The sequence below is a fragment of the Heliangelus exortis genome, chromosome 1, assembly GCF_036169615.1.
Source record: "Heliangelus exortis chromosome 1, bHelExo1.hap1, whole genome shotgun sequence".
In the NCBI taxonomy this organism is placed as follows: Eukaryota; Metazoa; Chordata; class Aves; order Apodiformes; family Trochilidae; genus Heliangelus; species Heliangelus exortis.
This window is the reverse complement of record NC_092422.1, coordinates 41,355,276-41,368,321: the sequence shown is the minus strand read 5'-3', so window position 1 is coordinate 41,368,321 and position 13,046 is coordinate 41,355,276. Positions and strand designations below refer to the sequence as shown.

Sequence of the window (13,046 nt, the reverse complement as noted above, 5' to 3'; positions counted from 1 at the left end):
CTTACTTGGGGGGTTTTCTCTCCTTTGCATTCCACCCCTTCCTCTCCACCTCCTTTTCCCTGCCAGCTCACACCAATATAGAGCAAAATAAAGGTGTGCTACAGCACCCACTCCTGAACCTGCCGCAGATAAACCGAATAGCAAGGAAAAGAAAAATAAAAAATCCAGTGATACAGAGAGCGATTATACAACTTGATCTCTTTCCACTTCATAAACAATAGGCAATAGGCAAGAAATTCCTTCTCGTTAAGGCGGAATGCTATCAACAACAAAAGAATGTGCCCTCTTGCGCACTTGCTCCCTTCAGCTGGAAGCCACAGGAAAAGGTACACAAAGTTACTTAATTCATAGGCTACGTACAGCCCTGTCATTCAGAGGCTTTGCAAGTCAAGATACTGATATCTGAGTTTGACAGTATGGAAAAGCAATTTAACCCACTTTAAACTTCTTTTTAAAAAACCAAACCAAAAACATATGTACCCAGGATGTAACAATTATTCCATCTTTTAAAATTTATTAGAAAAAAAAATCCACAAAGAGAACAACAGCTGCTTCTGATACACACTTTTAAAGGTAAACCCCTTTTAAAAAAATAAAACAAACCCAAGAATCCCCAGAACCTTCTATTTTGAAGGTCTCTAGGATTCTAGTATTCCTTATCAGTCTGTAAACAGGACTTCATTCAAAGAAAATATTTGAACAAGGTATTCCCCATGCAGGCTGTGGGCCCTACGCTAGCACATTTGAAAGATCCCAAGTGTCTCACACCATGAAGGTTATGCCCTGAAGCCTGATGTGTGATATTGTCACAGTGGGGGCTCTTCTGCTGCAGGTTGATGTGACATGACAACAATGAGGGGGGACAGGACGTGGTGGCAGATGAAGGATGGAGGTCTGGCAACCTCACCTCTGCACCCACTCCTGCAATACCCAAAGGGCACAAGTGGCCAAGGTAGAACTTCACACTGGAGATGTAGCCTCAGGGGGGGCATTTACTTTTCCTTTCCTTCCCCTTTTTCCTTTCCATTCAGCCTAGGGAAAGCTGGCTAGATGTGTCAGTTTTATTCAGTTAATATCTGAGTGTCAATTTAACAGCAAAACCCAAGGATTTGAAAAGGCATCATTTCTTCTGCATGCAAAAGGCTGCAGATTACAGTTTTATTGTGAGAAGAGGAAGAACTGCTTCTTAAACAACAAAAGACATGGCACTATCATAGCAGTGTTTAAGGGTCTGGGGAGTCCAAGAAACAGGCAGGTAAGGAAAAAGAAGAAAGCAACAGAGGAGAAGAAACAAGTAGTCACAAGGTAATGAACAGAACTGACACCAAAACCAAGACAACATTCCCTGATTGGGCTGACCTATCACCAAAACTCAGAGTCAACTCACAAACCAATGTGTTACAACAACTGAACTGAGGAGAATGGGTGCATTGTGCAGGTAAACAAGGAAGAAGAATCACATTCTTAGAGAAATATATGCTCCCTACACCCCAAGCACAATGAAAACAAAGCAGAAGAGTTGCTCATCAGTGGCTGCTCAGCTGCACAAGCACCAAACTATTGGCACACATGACAAATTTTGAAGGTGTCACACCAATTAAACTTACGAAATGTCAGTCCCTTGATAAATCATAACACTTGCAGCTCCAAGCACGTCATCACAGACATAAGTCCAGACCTTCAGAGATGGGTCAGAGGCAGGAAGAGATAACACAGGAGGCAAAACACAGCTACTCACAGCACTCACTGGTGTGCAGGATAAAAAGTGGCTCAAAATATTGCCACCCAAACCAATAGTTTGATCCCATCTGCCATCTCACAGGTGACTTTCCCAACACCAGCTCTTCCCCCATTAGGGCCTGGGACTTGCCCCCAGAGCATCAAGAGAGGTTATCCAAAAGGTTTATTGCTAGGGTTTGGATACTGACAGAAAAAGATGTAATTTCAATAGATCAGCTCTTCTAAATACTGTCCTTAGCAAGTTATTCTTGACCATCCCTAATCATCACTGTAAACTGCTGAAGCTACAGGTCTCAAAATAGCTAGCAGCCATTTTAAACTCTACTAGAATAATGACTCTGAAAATGAATTTTAAATAGCACCATAGAAAGAAGAATGAAAAAAAAATGTCAAGCTATCAAGCTTGCAATTAAATTTATCATTAGAAATGTGAATGTGAACAGGAACATTGTTCAGTGATTAATGTGCTCAAATATAGAAGCCATCATGCTATTCCTTTTACCAATATAACTGTACTTTAATAGGACTAATGGTTGTTACCTCTTCAGCTCCAAAGGATATACTGCAATCTGAGTTTCATCATACTCCACAAAAAGGATCTTTAAACATTCAGAACTCAAAATCCTGGAGAAGAGCAACACACCAGAGCTATCTCTTGGTGACCACAAGTTAACCAAGGAGCATGCTTGAGAAAAAAGTGTTTAATGCCTGTGTCCACAACTCTCCGCCACTGAAGTGTGTTCGGTCTCTCCAAACAAGGGCAGGCCATTTAAATTTAAGGTTCAAACTGGGAAAGGTGCAGATAAAAAGGAGTATGATAAAGCAAAGACAGGAGACCTGTCATGAGAACTTGGTTCTGTTATGTCAATAAAATAAAGCATGAGAGGCAATACCACCTACCCCTACAAAGAGAGCAATACCAGAAGGAACAAGAAGAGCTGCCTAGTCCAAAACCAACCATACATGGTCTGGCAGATCAAATATGTTTATGCAGAAAACATAAGGTTTATGTCCATTTAAAAAAAGAAAACTTCTGACCTGATTGTCACAATATCAACTAGATTATTTTAATGCAGAGCTTGATCAATGCATTGTCATAAGCATCTGAAGTTAGAATTAGCATCATGCAACTGCAGTCTTCAGTTCCAAATTCAAGTGCAATTCATGTTTTGGTATGTTATTACTACTTCTAAGTCTTTTGGTGGGAGGGGGTGAGAAGTTTGGAAGAAGACTGGAGAGAGAATGTTTTTTTCCACCAAAACAACAACACACCAGACCTATCTCCAGGTGACCACAGGGTAACCAAGCAGCATGCTTAAGAAAAGCTTGTGGATGATGATGAAAGAGCAGAGCACGTCAGATGCTGCCAGCACAATCCAAGTCCCTCACAAGCTGCACAGACTGACATTAAACACGCAGCGCGTAACACTGACAAGGTAGGGCTGTTTCCATTTAGCATTTCATTTTTCCCTCAAACTTCAAAGTAAACCTCACCCAAAACCTCTGCAAAATCATAATGGAGGAGCTGGAGCTGGCATTGGGAAGCAGGTCATCCATAAGCAGGTATTTAAGGACTGCTGTTGAGCGGAATGACGATCGATACGGCACGTTCCCAGGCATGCACCGGCCCACCTGGTCCCCCTGGGGCATTGCTAGCCACAAAACCTGCCCTCCACAAAACCTACTGCTAAGGCATCTCCCTGTAACAAATGTCGAGGAGGAGACAAGCCCATATTGAAAGTGATACCATGGTCCATGCCCTCACTCCCATCTCCCAGCACAACAGGCGTGACTTTCTCACTCCTGCAACCTCATGACATGAGGAGAGGAAAGAGATGAGTTTTCCCTGTCCTTCCTTGTTAAAGCTCAGCACTGCTTCTGCTCTTAGAGGCAGAGAATAAAAAATTAATTAAAACAAGTCATTAAAAAATTGGGATATTGCAACTGGCAGTGGTGCTGTGTTTGCACCTGTAACCCAGCTCCTAATATATTTCACCACAGCAAGAACTTGAGACAAAGATGACGCAGCACTATGAAAAGGAGGACAACCATATAGCACCAGTGAGTCTGAAGTGACAGAGCATGAAATGAAAGGTAGTAAACAGGAGGTCTCCATATAAAAATGTGTAAATGCCATCTTAGTTTGACTGCTTATGTACAATGCAACATCACACTAAATTCAGCTTGTACGTTTGAGCTGCAATTTAATTAAAAAACAAATCCCTCATTATCATTATTATCTGGGTGGAGCAGGAATATTAATTTAAACAAGCGTGTAAATACATTTGCTCTCTTCAGGGTGCAGCCACGCTGTGTGGAAAGCCTGTCTGCTCCCTAGTTAACTGTTTCTCCGAAACCCTACGCACACAAAAAACCAGAGATAGATCTTGTTATGGCATACAAGTTATGGCACATCTTTCAGTTGGCATCTGGTAGAAAAACAATTTAATTAACACAGTGTTTTCTCTGGTTTTCCTGTCTGCATCAGCCAATAGATGAAGACAGTATGCTGTCTCCTATGCAAATACCCACCATTTGAGTTTAAAGCCTCTACTTCTATTGCTATTCAAGCTCTGTTTTTGTGGGATTTTTTAAATGTCATTGTTTTGTTTATTTTTGATTTTTCTGTTTTTGTTGGTTTCTGTGTGTTGTTTTTGGCATTTGTTTTTTTTTTCTGTTAGGTTTGGTTGGGTTTTTTTACAGCGTATGAAGGGGAAGCTTGGGAACATTATTTCATAACGCCACCCAATGCTCCTAGGACCATGAAGCATATCTGCAAATAAGTATTATGGCATCATTCAGATTGAGTTGATGCCAGAAGTTGTTTTCAATTTCCAAGCTCCCCCCAAAAAAGAGAAAACCACTCACTATCTACAGTGCCTAGCAACAAAAGCTTGCTACATTTTATGAAGATACACTGATGCATTATTTTTCTCCTTTTCTTTTTGGCTACAGAATTCTGAATATCATCTGAATAGATCATTTCTAGCAGGCATGTTTTTTTAGTGCTACATTTACATTTGGAGTCATCTTGAAAGCTTACACAGTGCCTGTGTCAGCCCTGCATTCAAGACAAACCCTCCTTTATTGGAACCCCTGCTACCTTAAGTACAACCATATTTCCATTGCAAAAAAGATGTATTTCTTAAAAAGTAGATTTTTTTTCATAGCCACAGCACTAAAGCTGGCTTCAAATCAGTTTAACACAGATTTTACAGCTGCATTTTGCAGCAGCATCACTGCACAGCTATGTGTTGTTTATATTCAGAGGTGAGGTAAGGGAAGGAACCTACAAGAGCAGGAGCTCGTTGAACAAGTTGGGTGACTTGCTCTTCCTCAGAGGTACTTTCGGTGATTAAAGCTGGCTGGGGGTGGGGGCAGAAGGGGTGAGAGGGGGGAGCAGGCAACGGGGCTGAGCCAACTTTGTGGTCTGACCACAGGCCTGGGAGCCAGGAACTCCCAGTTACCACCTTGACCTTACACATTCGGATGCTTACTGCCCGTCACCTGCTCATCCAATCTGAGATCCCAGAATGTGATCCCAGCTCCTGCAACTCCTTTTCATGTTTCCCTGAAGGCTGCTAACGGGTTCAGCCTTGAACTGAAAGGGGGAAGAAGAGGAGTGGGTGGAATAGCTGAAGTACTTTTTTACCCTCCCCCTTTTTAGGTCCAAAACTAAAAATAATAATTAAAACAATCATCCTGCAGGCATAAATTGACTTACAGTGACCTCAAGGCTTCTGTTCAGTAAATTATCCCACCTATAACAGTTGTGCACAGAGCACTCTATTGGCCAAAGATCAGAAATGGTGATAATTGCTTTACCACTCCCCTTGGTTTGCCCTTCGTTGTTTTCTCACATTGTGTAAAACAATAAATTACAAAGATCCTTGACACAAGGATTCCCTGCCCTGGCTCCACACACAATTACAGGCAACAGCCCTTCAGTGATTCCTTTCCAACCTTCCTCTCAAAAAGCAGGTGTCCCTGCTGCCAGAATGCAGGAATGAAAATTTCTCCATAAACTCTCGTTACCTTGGTGCTCCCCAGTATCAACAATTGTAAATCACAGGCAGAAAGAAATGTTCCTCTTTGCTGTTGCAATTAATACATCTCACCAGAGTTCAACCATTACAGCAACCAGGTTCTGAAGCAGCCTTAGATAAGAAGCATTGTGGTTTGGGACAAAAAGGCCTCTCCATCCCCTGAACCTCAACACTATCTGCAATGGCAGCAGCTGGTCATGAACCTCTCCAAGTCCAAGGTGTGTGTGTGTGTGTGTGTGTGTGTGTGTGTGTGTGTGTTTTAGGATCTTCCCCAGAGTTGTTCTTCAGCTCCTGGCACTACCCACTGCTTTGTATCATGTCCAGCAGGAGACCTCTTTTTGTTTAGTTCACCTTATTGCCTGCAGCCTCTTGAAGCACTGAGCCCCACAGTGTCTTTCCAACAGCAGTAATGGGACTGAGGAAAGCACACAACAGAAATCAATGGTTTGGGGTTTTTTTGTCTGAGGCAGGACTTGAGAGTTTACGGCTTTCAAGGTGCCTGTACACCGGAAGGGATCAAAAATCCCCAGTCACTTAAAAGTCCCCCAGTCACACAGCTACTGTGTCACCTTCAGCTAGGACATTGTGTGTAACAAATGAGCCTTTTATTGATAAGAAAGAGTGAATATCAGGTTGTAAACTGCAGGTGTGTTTCTGGGATGTCACTGCCACCTGTAAGGCCTGATGGTAAGGAGACGGGCAAAAGTACAGTGCATGGGCACCCTGGGCAGACAGGCCTTGCTAACTGAGAGAGCTCTCTGACCCTCCACAGCTTTAACCCTTTTGGGATGAGACAAAGGGAATTTAGCTTGCCCACTCCCAGGCTTTCTTACTGTAAAAAAAGCATATGCTCAGAAAGCCAGCATGGAATATCCACGCCAGGCTCTCTCTCTCTTTAGACAAGCCTTAATTTTCCCATCAGTTACTTGTATTCCAGTCAAGGGGGAAAAAAAAATGAAAAAAGAAAAACAAAATAAAACAAAAAAAATCAAGTGATGTGCCTTTCACTCCAAATGTTTTATACAAAACAGACTTTACAAGTGGAGTGTGTAAAGTACTCCACTGCCAAGTCACCCCACTAGACACAAACTGGAATGACAGTAATCCACTTAAAGGTGAAACTCCCCTGAAGCCTAATGAGTAATAAAAAGAAGTAAAGATCTCTTCTTCTTGAAAGACTGAAAGTTTTGGCAGAGATTGCTTTCCCCCACCCCCCTTCCCTTTTTTTTTTTTAAATTTGTATACACAAGTTTATATTTTGCTCATATAGGTTAACAATATGAAACTCAGCCCCTATGTACACAGGGCTTGAAAAACAGAGGCAAGGCACCTCGGATTCACATAGCCCCTGATTTTTAGACTATGATTTATAATACTTCATCCTTCTTAGAAGAGAATTTGGAAGTTTCTTCTAACTTTGCTTCCTTCAGCAGCCAGACACCTTTTGTTTCTCAAGAGGAGTAGCATCCCACTACCCTCTTTAGCCCTTGCTGCCCTACGTGGGCTCATCTCATGGTGTGGAGAAGCTCCCATTGCACACCCAGATCCATAAGTGGGTTTGGAGATGATCTACCTTAGGGTTAAGCTTCTCCTGTCTCCCCTCATCCTCACACCACGCAGAAAACAAGCTCAGTCACCACAGCTGCAACACCTCAGCACCCCACATTTGGCAGCATTTGGTGTTGGCATAGTATTTAATAGATCTTTTACATACATTACCAGAGGAGGGTGATTCAGCACAGGCACACAGGTGTGGAGGTGTTCAGACAGGCGTTAAAAGATGTGGTATGAGGATTTTGTACCAAGCTGAAGAGCCAGTAGTATAGCTGTACTGATACCACAGAAAAAAAGTTATCACCACTGCAATTAACATCAACTTTCTTTGGAAATTGCCATTACTTTTAAACACCATGCACCAATAAATATTTGACAAACGGGAGAGAAAAGCAGTGTAGTGTCCAGCTTATAAAGATTTAACACAAACAGACACAGACTGCCGCAAGAAATCTCAAAACCGCACTTCCTTGGCACAGGCTGGAGGAATCTGATTATAAATGTCACAAGTATGATTTAAGGTGTGTACCTCTTCTTGGTGGTTGACTTTTTATTTTTTTTTCCAGTTGGAAAGGAATGTTTCTTTACAAACACAGAAACAGTCATCAGTTATTTAAGGAAATAAAAATAGCATGCAAATGACATAGACTACCACAGACTACAGCTGACTGAGTTGATAAATGGAAATTTTTTTTGCAGTTCATTTGGCAACCATATTTATATATTTTCTTAAGTTCTGGCAAGTTGAGGCAAAAAAAAGGTCATGCTTTTTTAGAGCTTTGGTTTAAAGCAGAAGGAAGGATGGGAAATTTACACATTAGAAAATTCTTGCTGCCAATCATATTACTTTACATTTAGTTTACAATAATTTCTCAATTAATTAATTAGCATTTTTGACATCTCTTCCCACTAACATGCTGGAGGCATTGGGTTGGAACACGTGATCTCATTTCAAGCATCCCCAAAATACTACTTTTGATTTGCAGAGATTCATAGAATCATAGAAAGATTGACTAAAAGACACAGAACTTACTGTCTCCTGACCCTAGACCAGTGCTAGTAGTTGAACCACCGTTTCATGGGGCCTGCACCCATATAATTTCTCCCTACTTATTTCACTTCACCATCACCCACCCAAAACCTGTCAAGTTCAATCCCACATCTGGGTTTCATTCTGCTTGATCGAAGATTTGAGCAGCAACTAAAAATGTCACAATGAGTTTGCATCAACCTCCCCTCTCCCCACACCCTACATTTCAAAGTGTTTAGGCAGCAACAGAAAACAATTAAAGGAAATTCAGAGCTAAGGCTGAAATGTACCATATGTTTTCAAACAGAAGGGCACAAAGCATCAGTAAACCACTGCCAAGATTACATACTCCCACTATCAGGCATTGAAAGACTACAGAACAATGTCATCTCTAACTATTAAGAACCATACTTCCTTTCTAGCACACAAACCTCTTTTCATGATTGTCTAACAGAGGTATTTCCAAATGTCACATTTTTCTTTCCCATAAGACAGTAGAAAGAATACCATAAGTGATTTATGGTTCCACATACACTCCTATCATCACTCTTGACATTTGCTAATGTATAGTTTTAGGCAGTTTTAGGTTCTTAGAACCCTAGTCAGACTTCTTTTTTTATTTTTAGTCCAGTCCTCTTAGACTATACTGTGAACCAAGTCAAAATTTCACTTCTACCCTGCTCTAATTTAATCATTGACCTCCAGAAAGCAAGAAAAGCTCCTTCTGCCCATGCTCTGATTTCTTCAGGCGTAGAACTGAAACACAGTCAAGAGCCCTTTGTGAAATACTCTGAGGTTTAACACTTTAACAACTTTTACATAAAAGGTAAGACTTTAGAAATAAACTCCTATGCATAAATATCAAGTTTCTAAAATGCTTCATAAAAAAAAAAAATCATGACTTTCTACTTTTTTTTAAATCAATACTTTTAACCCCCCAGTTTTTATGCTCATCATTCTCCCAAATCTGAAGCATCTGTTTGGAGTTGGAAGTAATGGCAACTGAAACTTCCAATTTTTACAACAAACCCACAAACGCTAATTTCCAATTACACTTTTTGCATCCCTGAAAAAATCTCACTAAAATTAATTCAGAAAGAAGTTTAACACATTGTTTGATGGTTACATTTGAAATACCATGCTGCGTCACTTCCCAGGTGAAAATGTATTTTCTCAGGGTAGTATAAGTTCTTTTATGTCCAGGAAACTTGTTTGAGCACTTCAGCTGGACCACTGATCAAAGGAAAAAGTTTTCCCTCCCATGTAATTACACTCGTCAGAGCAAAATTAGATAGTAAAGGAGTATCCTAGTCACCTCTTTGGTAGAAGTCATGTAGGACTCGTCAGCTGGTTTAAGCACCTTTAGAATCTAACAATTTTACTGCACTTCAAAAAAATACAGTAAACATATCACTACACATTAAAATACATCTCAGTATTTAATAAAACTATATCACTTGACAGAGGAGACAAGTTTTAAAACAAATATAGTAACAGGTTGAAGTATCTGGAAGGGGAAAAAAAACCAAAAAAAAGCAAACCAAAACAAAAAAAAACAAAACCAAAAAACATTGAGAACATAGAACATGGTGCTTCAAACTACTTGTTTAAATATACACTGTTAGAGTTAAGCTGCCCTCCCTGGCAATTACCGCTTCCCTATTGAAAAAAATCTCCTGCTTCCCACAAAAAAAATGAAAATAATACTTATTGAAATTTTTGTTACCTGCAACACAAAAATGGGTATCAGATGAAAAGAGGAGTGCTATATAGATGAGTACGACCTCATCTCTGCCATCTGAACTGCTCCTGAGCTTGCATTCAACAGATAGGCTGCCTTAGAGACAGTGGATGTCTGGCCGGGCCCAGAGAGTGGTGCTGAATGGGGCTGCATCCAGTTGGTGGCCGGTCACCAGTGGTGTCCCCCAGGGATCAGTGTTGGGACCAGTTCTATTTAATATCTTTATTGATGATTTAGATGAGGGGATTGAGTCCATCATCAGCAAATTTGCAGATGACACCAAGCTGGGGGGGAGTGTGGATCAGCTGGAAGGCAGGAGGGCTCTGCAGAGGGACCTGGACAGACTGGAGAGTTGGGCTGATTCCAATGGGATGAGGTTCAACACGGCCAAGTGCCGGGTCCTGCACTTTGGCCACAACAACCCCATGGGGAGCTCCAGGCTGGGCACAGAGTGGTTGGAGAGCAGCCAGGCAGAGAGGAACCTGGGAGTCTGGATTGACAGGAAGCTGAACATGAGCCAACAGTGTGCCCAGGTAGCCAAGAAGGCCAATGGCATCCTGGCCTGTATCAGGAACAGCGTGGCCAGCAGGTCCAAGGAAGTGATTCTGCCCCTGTACTCAGCGCTGGTGAGGCCACACCTCGAGTACTGTGTCCAGTTCTGGGCCCCTCAGTTTAGGAAGGATATCGAGGTCCTGGAGCAGGTCCAAAGGAGGGCAACCAGGCTGGCGAAAGGACTCGAGCACAGATCCTATGAGGAGAGGCTGAGGGAGCTGGGGCTGTTCAGCCTGGAGAAGAGGAGGCTCAGGGGAGACCTCATCACTCTCTACAACTACCTGAAAGGAGGGTGTAGCCAGGTGGGGGTTGGCCTCTTTTCCCAGGCAACCCTCAGCAAGACAAGAGGGCACGGTCTCAAGTTGTGCTGGGGGAGGTTTAGGTTGGATATTAGAAAGAATTTCTTTACCGAGAGGGTGATCAAGCATTGGAATGGGCTGCCCTGGGAAGTGGTGGATTCTCCATCCCTGGAGATATTTAAAAAGAGACTGGATGTGGCACTCAGTGCCATGGTCTGGTAACTGCAGCGGTAGTGGATCAAGGGTTGGACTTGATGATCTCTGAGGTCCCTTCCAACCCAGCCAATTCTATGATTCTATGATTTTATGAAGGGCCTGAGTTCTGTCAGATTGTATCCACTTCCACTGTATCCCCCCACCTAACAATCAGACATACTGAAGTTAAGAATAAAAATCACAAGAAATACCAATTGCTCTTGTAAAACCAAAATCTCCACTCACACATGCAAAGATTATGCCAAGTATCTAGCAGTCTCTTAAAAGGCTTGTTTTTTCTGAATTCCCCAACAGCTTGCTGAGCATCTTCATCTGAAAAGCAGGTGATGAAGCCTCTTTGTTTCCACATTGAAATTACCAACTTTTCCATAAAAGACAGATATAATCTTGTGCCTTGGCTTATGAAAAGCAATATCAGAATAATAAGCTTCCAGGTGAAAGACATCAACTTCACTCTTTGCAGAATGCTATTCACCCTGTACCTCTGAACTTACAGACCACAGACAAATCAAAATCCTAAGACCCAAATCAGCCACAAGGTGAAGGAGGCAGAGCCCACAGCCACTATGTTAGGAGTGATGCACTCTGGTCCTTGTCAAAAAGGAACCTAAAACCTTCAGAAGGAAAAGCAATGCTCTGCATTGCTGGGTATTACTGTTGCTGCAAAAAGTAACATCAGGCAAACAAACAGCACACCACCTTTTCATCACGTCATTAGTCAGCTCTAGACCACATATTTCTTATGAGGATTTTTAGACACTTAGTTCCACCTGGGTTTGAGGTTTTTTTTTTTTTTTTTTTGGTGTTTTTTTTGTTTGGGTTTTTTTTTTTTTTTTTTGGTGTTTGGTAGGAAAACAAAATAAGTAACAGGAGCTTTTATGTAATTTAGTTCATCTATTTGTGTATTTGCTTCTCCTCATTTTCCATGAGGAAGAAAGAAGTCCTCTCATACTCATTTTCTCATGCCAGACAAGCTACTATTAATATCACTAATGTAGGCCATACTAGTCAACTTCACAGAGCAGGAGCTGGGTACTTAAAAATTCCAGTTATTTTTAAAAATACAAAAGGCAAGAAGACAGACTGCATGGACTAATATAAAGAATATTACCAAACACAAAGCAGTGAACAGCAAGAGTAAATAGGATTTTCAGCATGCAGGAATGTAGAGCTGCTTTGGGAGGGGGGGGTGGAAGGAAAAAAAAAAAAAAAAAAAAAGAAGACTTTTATAAATTCAAATAGAAAATCTCAATAATATTATATCACCATCAATTATTTAAAGTGGAAGACATAACTAGTTTGATTCTAAGCAATTAAGATTATTTCAGTTTTAAGTGTGGATTTTACCTGAAAATGTTTTAAAATGTCCTATAATAAGGGGGAAATGTCATGTGCATGCCATTCTCCAGCAACACACACACAAGAACCCTGTCAGGAAAGCTTTCCCACAGAAGTTTTTGGCCAGCTGTACTTGATGCCAAGAGATAAGAAAGTAACAGGGTGGTTCCATGGTTTGAAAAGTGTCAGGCACAAAGGCTCAGAAAAATATTTTTTAGTGGCAGCATTTCTATCTTCTCCACCCCAATTTTATTGCTCTTTCATTTTGGTATAGCTTGCTTTGTTCTTTCTCCCTTCTTACCTATATTATTTCTTAGTTTCCTGGTTTAGGAAGTATATGCCAATGATCCCCATAGCAAAGTGGTTCTCCCCCACTATTTGAGGTGGTGCAAGTGGAATTAATACCTTCTGGCATTTTAAATAAGTAAGTTATAGAATGTAGTGGTGTCACATTATACTACACTAAAGAAAAGAGGGACTGATATTTGAGTAGCACTTGTGAGAAGTACATGTTGGGCCTCAGTGAACTG

At 41.3% G+C, this 13,046-nt stretch overlaps 1 protein-coding gene across 24 annotated transcripts in view; it reads right to left on the bottom strand.

Annotated features, from left to right (window-relative positions):
• Positions 1–13,046, bottom strand: part of LMO7 (LIM domain 7) — a 134,830-nt gene that overhangs the window by 76,101 nt on the left and 45,683 nt on the right. The window lies entirely within an intron of this gene.